At 40.2% G+C, this 12,079-nt stretch overlaps 1 protein-coding gene across 34 annotated transcripts in view; it reads left to right on the forward strand.

The window, feature by feature from the left end:
- The window catches only part of DTNA (dystrobrevin alpha), a 355,973-nt gene that overhangs the window by 134,953 nt on the left and 208,941 nt on the right, over positions 1-12,079 (forward strand). The window lies entirely within an intron of this gene.

Here is a 12,079-nt window from a genome sequence, read left to right on the forward strand (position 1 = left end):
GAGATTCTCAACGGGCGCATACTGACATTTTTGACAAACACTTCCTCGTTGAGCAGCCTGTCCTGTGCATCGTAGGATGTTTAGCAGCAGGCCTATCATCTACCCCAAGACACCTGTGGCATCAACCTTACCCAGTGGTGACAACCAAAAATGGCTCCAGACATTGGCAAATGTCCCCTAGAGTAAGGCAGCAAAATCACTGCGGCTTAAGACTCACTGGCCTCATCCTTGCTTTCGCGAAGCTTCAAAGATTGAGCTAAAACAAGCAGAAAAAGAGATAAAATAGTACAGTTTCAGAAAATATCAAAGTGGAGTGATAGAGAAGGATAGAGCAGGGGCCTATTTAAACAGGGTAGTCTGGGACCTCACCTTCAAGCTTTCCTCACGCCCTGAAGCTCTGCTAAAACAGAACTCCCTCTGATGGGTACATGACCTACTAGGGCGAAAACTCCTTCCAGCAGAGGCCTTTATGGGCCTACTTGGGTTGCAGTAATTCATGCTCAAGCTATAAACATGGGTCCCCTTGACCTACCCCAGCTTTCAGAAGTGAGGAAATACAAGTTAAATTGAAGTCAGAGTAGGTAGAGGCATTTGAGATCTCCTTGTTCCCACCTGGCTACCCTGTAGCCTTGACATTTCGCTCCACTTGGAGATGACCAAGGTGTGCTGACAGGCCAGCAAATACCAACAGAATAGCTTGTGACAGCGCCGGCCCCACTCCCCCAGCTTCTGAACCATGCTACTAGCCCTGTGCAGTTTTGAAAACAAAATGATGCTTTTTTTTTTTTAAAGTTCTACAATAAGCTTTTGGTGCAAATTTCTGCTGCTCTGAGTTTCAAAATCTTTCCGAAACTGCTGTTAACTGCAGTCGGGGGACAGTCAGAGATAAAAGACCTTTTTTATATTTTCAGATTATCGGCACCATTTTGTGAGCAGTTCCTTTCTATTTGCACCTTGCAGACCGTTTTGTTAGCTCCCAACAGCAACAGCTCCCTGCTTGCGTGTCCCTCAGCTTGGCGGTATCTACTGTTCCCAACACTGTCAGAAATACAAGCATATACAGATTTAGTACGCAGGCAATTGTCCTGGTTTTATTCTGTGTCGGTGCCCCAGATCCAGTAACTTCCCACCCTCTGTCTCTGTTCCCCTGGGGCCTGCAGTCTCACCCCGAGAACCAGTCCCCATGATGAAGATCCCCTCTGCCCGTTTGCAGACGTTCATTCGTTTGCTCATTCATCCTATAAACATTTCTCAAGTGCTGCTATAATCCAGGTCACATGCTAAGTGCAAGCACCTATCCCTTCATACTCCTACCAGTCTTTCTAGACCTCTTGCTTATTGCCAGATTCCCTGGACACCATGCCTTGTCCAACTGCCGAGAATATCTCCCTAAGCCCAGCCTGCCTGTCTGCTTCATCTATATACATCAGGACAGAGTTTAGATTTCCTTCCAGCCCTCACCTAGTCTCCCCCACAACTGACTACTATCTATTTTCATACTAACATTTCAGAATTGGGGTGCCCAGGTGGCTCAGTTGGTTAAGCGTCCGGCTTCAGCTCAGGTCACGATCTCAGGTTCGTGAGTTCGAGCCCCATGTCGGGCTCTGTGCAGACAGCTCGGGGCCTGGAGCTGCTTCGGATTCTGTGTCTCCCTCTCTCTGCCCCTCCCCCACTCATGCTCTGTCTCTGTCTCTCAAAAATGAATAAATGTTAAAAAAGAATTTTAAATCAAATAACTGACGAGGTCATGACTACTAAATGTTGCTGCTAGTTTAAATAAATATAAAAATAAAACCTCCTCGAAGATTTCCAGAACCCAGAGTAGATAATATGTGAGCCTAAGGCAGTGATTGGACTTTAACTGTCTATCAAATCAGAGAATCTCAGACATCTACAGAAACGTATTAGTTGTTTATCAATTCCATGCCTAAAAACAAATATAATTATTAACCATGTGGTAATTCACATTTATTGAATAATTTGTGTACCCTGCTATGAGTGAAGCATCTGATTAATGTAATTGAGCCCTGGAAAATTATCCTCACCAAGGCTGGGAACTCGCCACTGACCTGGGCAGCCCCGGGTGTTTCATTGCGACTCGGGATGAGTTCTCCAGTTTGTTATGTCCAGATCTTCCTTCCACCCTCTGCCGGGCTGCTCCCTCACGTATCTCTTGAGTCTTCCTTTCCCCAGGTGGAACATTACCAATAATCCATGTAACCGGTCCAGCCTTTGATAGCATGAGACACAGCTCCCTCCCTCCCATCAGATATCAGTGCTTCTAAAAGTGTGGCCCCAGAGGTGCCTGGGTGGTCCAGTCAGTTAAACGTCCAACTTCGGCTCAGGTTCAGGGTTCAGGAGTTTGAGCCGCGAATCTGGCTCCGTGCTGACAGCTCAGAGCCTGGAGCCTGCTTCAGATTCTGTGTCTCCCTCCCTCTCTGCCCCTCCCTTCTCATGCCCTTTCTCTCTCTTAAACGAACAAACAAACAAAATTAAACATACATTTAATAAATAAATAAACATACATTCAATAAATAAATAAATAAATAAATAAATAAATAAATAAATAAATAAATGTGTGGCCCCAGATAACCAAATACTGTATTTCAGGTATGCACAGAGCTGAGGAATTCTGTCTTTGGCTCTGTAGTTTGTTTTTGTTTTTTTTTTTTAATTTTTTTTTTCAACATTTATTTATTTTTGGGACAGAGAGAGACAGAGCATGAACGGGGGAGGGGCAGAGAGAGAGGGAGACACAGAATCGGAAACAGGCTCCAGACTCTGAGCCATCAGCCCAGAGCCTGACGCAGGGCTCGAACTCACGGACCGCGAGATCGTGACCTGGCTGAAGTCGGACGCTTAACCGACTGCGCCACCCAGGCGCCCCGTGTAGTTTGTTTTAATGTACATAAGTTGACATGAGGGCCTGTAGCTTAGAGTTGAGGGGTGTAGAGAAGAGGCAGAAAGCCCGGACAGAAAGCATTGTGTACCCAGGAACTAAGTTGAATAAGTTACATGGCATAGTTTCAGGTATGCTGAGAGTTACATAGTAATCCCTGAAAAGTCACACAGAGCGAAGTCCTGGCAAACCCACCAAGTAGGCATTAATATTGTCCCCAGCACCATTATTATAAAGGGGTTGTACTGTATCCAAAACCCTGATTGTATTACTTCATTACTCAATAGCTGCCTTTCAAATAATATATATTGATTATCCACCCGGTATGAGGTACTACTATAGTGAACAGAAGCTTTCCAACGAAGGTCTCTCGACATTCTGTCCACAACCACAAAGTCTGTGAGGAGCTAATGAGGCATTCTGGGAATCCTCCGGGGCATTCTACAGCGGAATCAAAAATAGCTCCAGGACACAAAGGACAAAGCCACTCGGAGCAGCACTGGGGTCCCCTTCAGTGGTTGCCCAAGTAGAAGCTGGGTGTCTCTCAGCAAACCCACCCTCCCTGTTGATATCCCCTGGGGCTCTGAGAGAGCCTACTGATTTGAGAATGAGCACCTTTCTTCGCTATTTGAAACTCTTGAATGCCATTCAAGTACACAACCTTGCCACCTTAGAGGGAGCGCAGTCTCCTGACAGGAAAACAGCTTGCGCGTTCCACATTACTTTAGGTTCGGCTTTCCTGGGGAGTCATGTTGCCTTGGCTCCAGTGCGAGTCTTTCTGCTTCAAACCCTCCCAGAAATGTCACAGCGGTGCTGTCCTGCCCCACGCCTGTGGAGCACTAACCTGGAATCCATGCCAGTGACTAACATGCTATAACTCAGCAACAGGCTGTTACAAACATCTCTGGATATTAGGTTGGGCTGCAGCCTGTGACTAGAGGGGAAAAAAGTGGTGGTGGTTGGAGGGGGGGGGGGAAGTTGGTGACTATTTCTGGTAACATTCTTTTAACTTGGAGGCATTGCCAGCATTTCGTGGGTAGAATGAATGTGTAACTTAAAAGCAGAGTGGCGAGATGTGTCATGCTGCTTAGCCTCTCTGGGCCTCTCTAATGTTTACCTCTGGTGTTTTTAACCACAATCGGAGCTCATAGTTTCTCATCATGGTGGTAAACATGCGTCCCAAACATTTTGGAATATCAGTATCAGAAGAGTGCATGATGCTAGTTTTCATTTTCAAAATTAACACTGGGGATTAAGAGGTACAAAAAAAGTGTATGATTTGCATTAGCACCTTCTTATTTTGTGACAAGAATCATTCTTAAATGACAGGAGCCTATTCCCAGCTCCTGAGTTTGAATACAGTATGACAAAAGACCTATCAATAATTTGCTAATTAGCTCAGTTGTGATTTACTTTCATCTCCACACATTTCATGTCTTTAATGAGATCTATTTATTCTTTATTATTCTCTGCAGAAGTTTCAAGGATATATTCGCCGAGTGAAACAGACATGTGGGCAACAATGTCACCAAGAGCCTCCGTTTCCTTATCTAGACCGTTGGCCCAGAAATAGCTGACCATTATCCCAAGTTTTTCCTTAAACATATTTTAGATTAAATGATAGAAGCCGTCCTTTTTAAAAACTTGAATTATATTTTCTGCTGCACATTTTAGGGTTAGTTGCCATTATGAAATCTTAATAAAATTATTATCATTACATGATTCCCAGCAATCAGATTGTGTCTTCCCAATGTATGCGATCTGTCATATCCCCAACATCATTATGCATCATCTTTATATACCTGTAAAAATTGTGACCTTCTGTAACCCAAACCTAAATTTGTAGAACAAAACTCTACAATTCCCCAAATAGTACATCCTTTTTCCACTCCAGGTTGTTTTCTGTAAATTATCTATCACTCTTACAATGGCCGATATGATTATGGGGGTAGCAAGTAATAGGAATAACACAGATATCTGAAGTCCACAAATAAGCCAAACCCCATTTGAGTAAATTGCTTCTGCCTTTCCTTGATAGATCTTAGTCTACTTATATCCATTTATTGTCCTATTCACCCCCTAGTGGAGTTCTTAATAATCAGTGGAAATGTATAGAGAGAGCGTGAAACGATAGAAAAATAAAGGAGACAGAGGGTCCAAATAGCCACAGAGCTGAATGATTCATGGGGTATGTAGGAGTTGACTGTATTATTATCAAGATGATATCTTTGTGGATGTGAATTATGTAGGACTATTTATAATCTTTGTGTTAATTGAGATATATAGAGAATACAATTACATGGCAGCTAATAAAAGAACTTTTTAAAGATTCCAGCTTAAACACAGTTGTCATTTTAAAAGACAGACTGTGGAAAGACAGACTTTGAAATAGATCTTAAATTCTACAGGGGAGCTAAAATCTCTCCCGGGGTGTGAAGTCAAACACCTCTAACTGTAGTTTCAAGTTACTGGTTTGATGCAATCACTGTTGATTTGTGTGCTTGTAATCATCAGGAATGTTCTAGAAGTACAAAATTTGGCACCTCACTTTAGAATCTGAAGAGAACATTACTGATGTTTTACAAAAATTTTGAGCAAAAGAAAACCCTAATTTGCAGCTCACGTCAACCCGTCTTTTTTCTTCAGCCTAATATGGATATAAAATGTATCTGGCATTAGTGTTTCCTACGGTTGCTACAGCTTGCCAGAATGTTCAGACCTTTCCACAATAAATCCTTTATTACAATAAATATAAAAAGACATAGGACTCTAAACAGCTCATCACATTCCTTCTAATGTTCTTGTCCTCGAGAACATATTTTAATATATATTAAGTATTTGTATTTATTTTCACAATGATAAATTCATTCCTATAGCTCTTGCCCTGTAAGGGTTTTTAGTGCACATGTGTGAGGTGGTAAACTGGATGCATTCATTCTGATCACTTTCACACTGGAAGAAAATTCAATCTTTCCCTAAGTTTCTCGGCTTATTTATTACATAGCTTTTTGACATAACGTAGTTGTCATCTTCTTAGAAAGACAGATTAACATAAAGCCAGGCTGTACTTTGTAGATTCTGATTCTGGAAGACCTCTGGATATCTTTAAATTATGTGAAGGATTTAATTAAATGAATGATGTGGTTTTAAATGTGTTTATTACCCTCATTGTTAACCACTTAGAGTAAACCCTGGGTCTACCTGCTAAGATACTGCTCTTTGCGGTTAATAAAACTTGCATATAGTTTTTTGAGCCTGTTCATAAAGCTGGCGAAGGTTGAGAGTGTTATTACTTCTACCCTGTGGTGTGATCAGGTAATTGAGAATTATACCGACTGAGGGAAGAGAAGGATTACTTTAGGCTTTGTTAAAGGAATATTAACTTTAGTAATACATCCAGCCCTCTCCTTCCAGATATCCGTGTTCATAGAGTAGTCGGCAAATATGTGTCTCTGTATGTGGAAGGTAAGGAACAGACCTTAATAAGAGATCAGATGTGTAGAGGGGATGTGTCTATAGTACACTCAAGTGCAAGGAGGGGTCACATCCACACCAGCGAAGGAGAGATCCTAGACCAGGACTTTGAGCAAGCACATACAATAAATGTTATGGGAGCAAACGCAGAATCCCTTCATTTTCCCACAGCATCTTTCCCGGGAGGCTGGAAGAGAGGAAAAAAATAATAATAATAATAATTTGGATGCTTCCTTAGCTGTGTTGACTTTAGAAGCTGGCTGACATCATTTTCTATTCATTAATTCATTTCATAGTCTTCTGTTTTGTGTAATACTGCATCTCATTTATTAATATTTCCTCTGGGCACATTTTCATGTATTCCCTTAATCTAATGCAGAGGTCAAGAAACAGAGGTAGAGGCATACATCCCAGAAATCCCGCCCCTTCCTAATCATGTCTTAACTGGGTAGGGTAGGATAATTTTAAATGCATTGACTGGATATGTACATGCTTCGTTGGCTTTTGATTTTGTTGTTGAATATTTTGAGGAATGTCTGATTGTGCTTCCTGATTTGTCAGCAATCCTCACCCTTTAATACAACATCTTAAAAGGTCGTTGTATGAGTCACTTTAGAATGACCCGAATAGCAATAAAACGTTCCTCATTAGATGATGAAAAAATCACAGTGAAACATTAGGCATATTCCTCATATTCCTATCTTATTTGTCTATATCAAACTCAAAATGTATTTATGCTTAAGATTAGTAATAAACTTGTTACTAGATTTAAGCATTTTTAGATTTAAGCATTTTTGGCCCAATATAAAATTAAAAGCATACAGCTCACACAAACTACAAAAAACTGTACCTACCATATTTTGTGCTTTATTATGAAAAAAGTATATTTTATGTCCAATGTTGCTTATATTTACATAATACCCAAAGGTCAGTTTGAGCTATTAAGCAAATTAATTTACTAGAGTAACAATCACTGGTTTTAATTTTTAACCCCTTGATTCCCCAAAAGTCAATGTCTTTTATCTTGGGATAAAATAGCAATTTTGGATTGCTTTTATTTTATAAACAATATGACATCAGAAATACCAAATTTCATGCTAAATTTTTTTAAAGCATAGACCACATGTTTAAATTACTGTTGTTTATGTTTGGCATTGATTTGACATTGATAATATTTATGCTCGAGAGGTTCACAGAATTGTGAGAGGAATTAAGATGGACCTATGATCTTCACTTGACTTGAATGTGAACAGGAGGGGAACTGTCCAATGGCCTTCTTTAGGAAATATGCCAGGATTCAAAATGGGATAATGCACAGTAGCCTCTTTGGTTAATGTCCTTAAATGCCAATATTTGTAGAAAAGCCAAATATATAACAAATAACAAGTAATAATACTTTCTATTATTATAGCTAAATCCCAAATTTTCTCTTTCATGTATATCTCAGGTAGTCTTTCTTGGTCAATAGGTGGCTTTCCTCCACAGTACGATTCAGAGAATCAGGTCCATTTCATCCTCTTAGACTACGGAGTCCTCTGTTTCTGCCAACAGTAGAGAAAAAAGCGTAGATGAGAACTCAAGAAAGCTTTATAGAGACAGGCCTGAAAGTGGCTCACGTATCATTGGCTAAAAGTGAATCACATGACTTAACTACAAGGAAATCTGGGAAATGTAGTACAGCTGTGTTCCTAGGGTAAAAAGAGAACACTAATTGTCTCTGCCACACCTACTATTTTATACGTTCCTAAAAATGAGGAAAAGCACTATTAGGGACTGGCTTCTGGGGCTAGCTTTGTCACTGAGAAAGTATAGAAAATTTAACAGGTTCTAGACTCTTCTTGTATTATTTGGTCTCATAGAGCTCACAATCTAAACGAAAAGACAAACATACAGTTACACATTAATGTAGGCTTCATGAGAACATGGACCATGGCTCTCTAACACTTAAAACAGTGCTTGGTGCATAGTTTGTGCTCAATGATAATTACTGAATAATGCATGCCTGAAGGCATGAATGAATGAATGAATGAATGAATGAAAATATATGATGGAGGGGTGCCTGGGTGGCGCAGTCGGTTAAGCGTCCGACTTCAGCCAGGTCACGATCTCGCGGTCCGTGAGTTCGAGCCCCGCGTCAGGCTCTGGGCTGATGGCTCGGAGCCTGGAGCCTGTTTCCGATTCTGTGTCTCCCTCTCTCTCTGCCCCTCCCCCGTTCATGCTCTGTCCCTCTCTGTCCCAAAAATAAATAAACGTTGAAAAAAAAATTTAAAAAAATAAAATATATGATGGAAAAAGAATCGCTGCTATGAAAAAAAAGCAGTAGGGAAATCTAAATTCATTTGGGCATTCAAGGTCTTTCTGAGGAAGCACTATTGACTTTGAAACCTGAAGGATGAGTAAGTTAGCCGAGTTGGGTGACAGAATTTTGCAAGCAGAGGGAACACCACATTCCAAAGATCTGAGCTGGGAAGAGATGGGTATGTCGAAGAGCTGCAGCAAGGCTATGGCAGGAACCCAGAGGGGCTGGGTGGTCATGTGGAAGTCAGACTCGAGAAGTAGGCAAGGGCTGTCCCAGGGAAGTGTTCTATAATGTGTTCAGCCTTTTTGTCCTTCCTGCAGGCATAATGGAAGGAGAGTGGAAAGGATAAAGAAGGGTAAGAGGCGATGTGATCCTATTTTCATGTTAAAAGATCGTTTCAGCTTTCTGTGAAGAATGGGTCAGGGTAGGAGCAGAGAGACTAATTAGGAGGCTACGCAGCAAATCATCCAAATAAGATGACTAAACCAGGGCAGTGGTTTAGAACAAGATGGAGGCACAGGAGATGGAGGGACTCGAAATACATGTTGTATGTAAAGGAAATTGGAGCAGATGGACTTCTACAGCAATAGAATCTGTAACTGTGTTATTCTTTTTTTTGGAATGTCGTTACAATGACTATGCTGCCACCAGACAGGAGCCATTTAGTGTTGCTTCCTTCAGATTTCTGTAGCACCTTTGTCTCACCTCTGAAGATTTACTCAAAGATCAGTCAAATAACAAGCATTTAAATTTAGGCTAGATTCTTGGGGTTCTCAAAATTTGCTCCAGATGATGTTGTGTTTCTGGGCTTCTTTGTGTTCAAGAATCTATTTGGATAAATTGCGTAATTACAGTGGACGGTTTGGGTTTGTGCTGATGGGTAAATGGGTCTTTACCTTTAGTGTCTAAATATTTTACCCATAAAACTTTTTTTTAAAAAAGATAAATTTTGGACCATCTTTTTTATCTTCTTAATGTGGTACTGCTGTTTCTGTTTTAATTTTTCAGCTTAATGTTTTAAGAAGTAATTCAAATATTGAAATGGTGTTAAAACTTTATCCTTGAAGCCAGTGTTCTACTATTTCAGAGTTAGTTGTCATGGTTCAGGCCTTTATTAAAATTTCTTTGGAGATAAGAACACTCTATACAGAGGGCTGGGAATTTGATGCTCTCGAATTCCATTCTGCTCACCTCCCTTTCCCCATTTGTTCTTGGCTTGGAAATTTATCTCTGTCTGTATTTCTCATCTTGAAAAAGGACATTATCGTGATTTCCCAGAGGTGTTTGGAGGGCTATCCTAGTGTTTATCAATCAGCTTTTAAGGTGATATGGATAAAGGGATATTATGATCTTGGGAATTGATATGTCTGTAAAATTGCTGCTACGCGCAAGTAAGAATTCTGTGAAGCCTTGGCAGATTTCCTACAGGGACGATATACCCACAATCAGTGAAATACATCCAGGAGATTCCCTCCCTCATTCTAAAGATAGAGCCTCCTTTCTGGGGCCCTTCTGGGAATGGCATTAATATGTGTTGAATGTTGTTTCCATTTTAAAAGTGTATTTGGATAATTTTCATCCAAAATGTGTTATTTTGAGTGGTAAAATTCTTTGACGGCTTTTGATCTCTGGAGAGAAAACGGGGGATGGGGAGTGAGGGGTATGATTTTTCCAAAGAGATTTTTGGTTGTTTCTGCCGAGCACACTGATGCTGATAACCTTATTTTTTCATTTCATGTCCCGTGTGGTATTGCTCACTTTCTCTTTGACGTGGGCCCCCCGTTCTGTTTAAAAACATGCTTTCCAAAATTCGTTAAAGTTATTTCTTTGTTTCGCCCTGTTCTTTCCTGTCATGTAGCCACCTTAGTGCAAGATTTTGCTATACGTGATCCAAACCAGTCCCAGGAAATTGAGAGAATCTTGTAAATTCACTTTGTTGTTCTGATTTTAGTTTGTATGTGGAAGTAGGATAGGAATATAAAAATAGCATAAAGTATGCTTTCCAATTCCATGGTGTTACTTGTAATTCCAGGCAGGTATTTGCAGATTTCACTTATTTCAAAACTGGTACTTCTCCCCATCCAAAAGAAAAACAAACAAAAACAAAAACAAAAAACCCCTCAGGACTAAAGTTAATTACACAGGGGCACCTAAGTGGCTCACTTGGTTGAGCCTCTGACCCTTTGATTTTCGCTTAGGTCATGATCTCACAGTTCATGAGTTACAGCCCTGCATGAACAGCACTGAGCCTGCTTAGGATTCTTCCTCTCTCTCTACCCCTCCCCTGCTTGCACACGCCCTGTCTCTCAAAATAAATAAACTTAAAAAAAAAAGTCAATTACACAGGAGAACTTGACAGTCCAAGGAGTCTTACTTTTTTTTTTTTTTTTTTTTTAACTTTAAGAGATCAGCCAAGCAGATCTCTGGCTACATTGCTTTCTGGCATCTGGTACAGAAAATGAAAACCTTCATGTTCTAAAAGCAAAGTGTTTAAAAAGAAAAAGTTGACCTTCCAAGCATTTGGATTTACTGCCAAAACACTAAAAATGAACCATAAAGCAGAAAAACTATGAGTCAGGTGAACTCTCCATTCTATTTCAAGGGCAAAGTTCTAGTTATATGAATCAACTAAAAACAGTGAAAAAAAGGAAGGTGTGTGTGTGTGTGTGTGTGTGTGTGTGTGTGTGTGTGTTGTTTTCCCCACTTGTACATACCTGCTTTACTCCTATTCTCCCCTTGGGACACAGTCTTTTTATAGTAATGGTGGTAATTAGACCCCTTCCTTTTTAGATGCTCTTAATCATCTTTTGGATTTGAAGCCAATGTCTCTACCTCAAAATAGAATGAAAATTCAGGTTCTTAGCTTGTGGCAACCCTGGTCACTCTTAGTGCTCAACGAAGGTTTATTGACCTTAAAAACAGGCACTACGCTAGGTGCATATGAACAAGCTGCTACAAATGAGTACTTGTGAATAACTTCCCTAATGTCAGTAAAGAACATAACATTCGTGCATTCAATTAGACTCCTGATCCTGTGGAAAACGTGTGTATTTTCTATTACAGTGGCACCAGGAGATGTGTTATGGAAGAAGACAGCTATTCTTCTTACTGTCAAATTAAGAATTTGCCTCTAAATCCTAATGTCCATTAGTAATTCATTACAGCTCTATGATTCATGAGTCATTTGAAAGTTTAAACATTATTTTCTATTTTCAACCTAGTCTTAGTAACATCCTTTTATGGATCTTCACCTACCTCTTTGACGTTTTAGTGAATTTCCTGCGGATAAGTCTGTTGTCATCTTTTCCAGACCATTCAAAGCTTAATAGACTTCACATCTTCTTTTTAATACCCCATATTTTTTAGTCTGTCTTTATACAACTACTTCCCTATTCCCTTCGGACCCT

This window comes from Felis catus, chromosome D3 (genome assembly GCF_018350175.1).
Source record: "Felis catus isolate Fca126 chromosome D3, F.catus_Fca126_mat1.0, whole genome shotgun sequence".
In the NCBI taxonomy this organism is placed as follows: Eukaryota; Metazoa; Chordata; class Mammalia; order Carnivora; family Felidae; genus Felis; species Felis catus.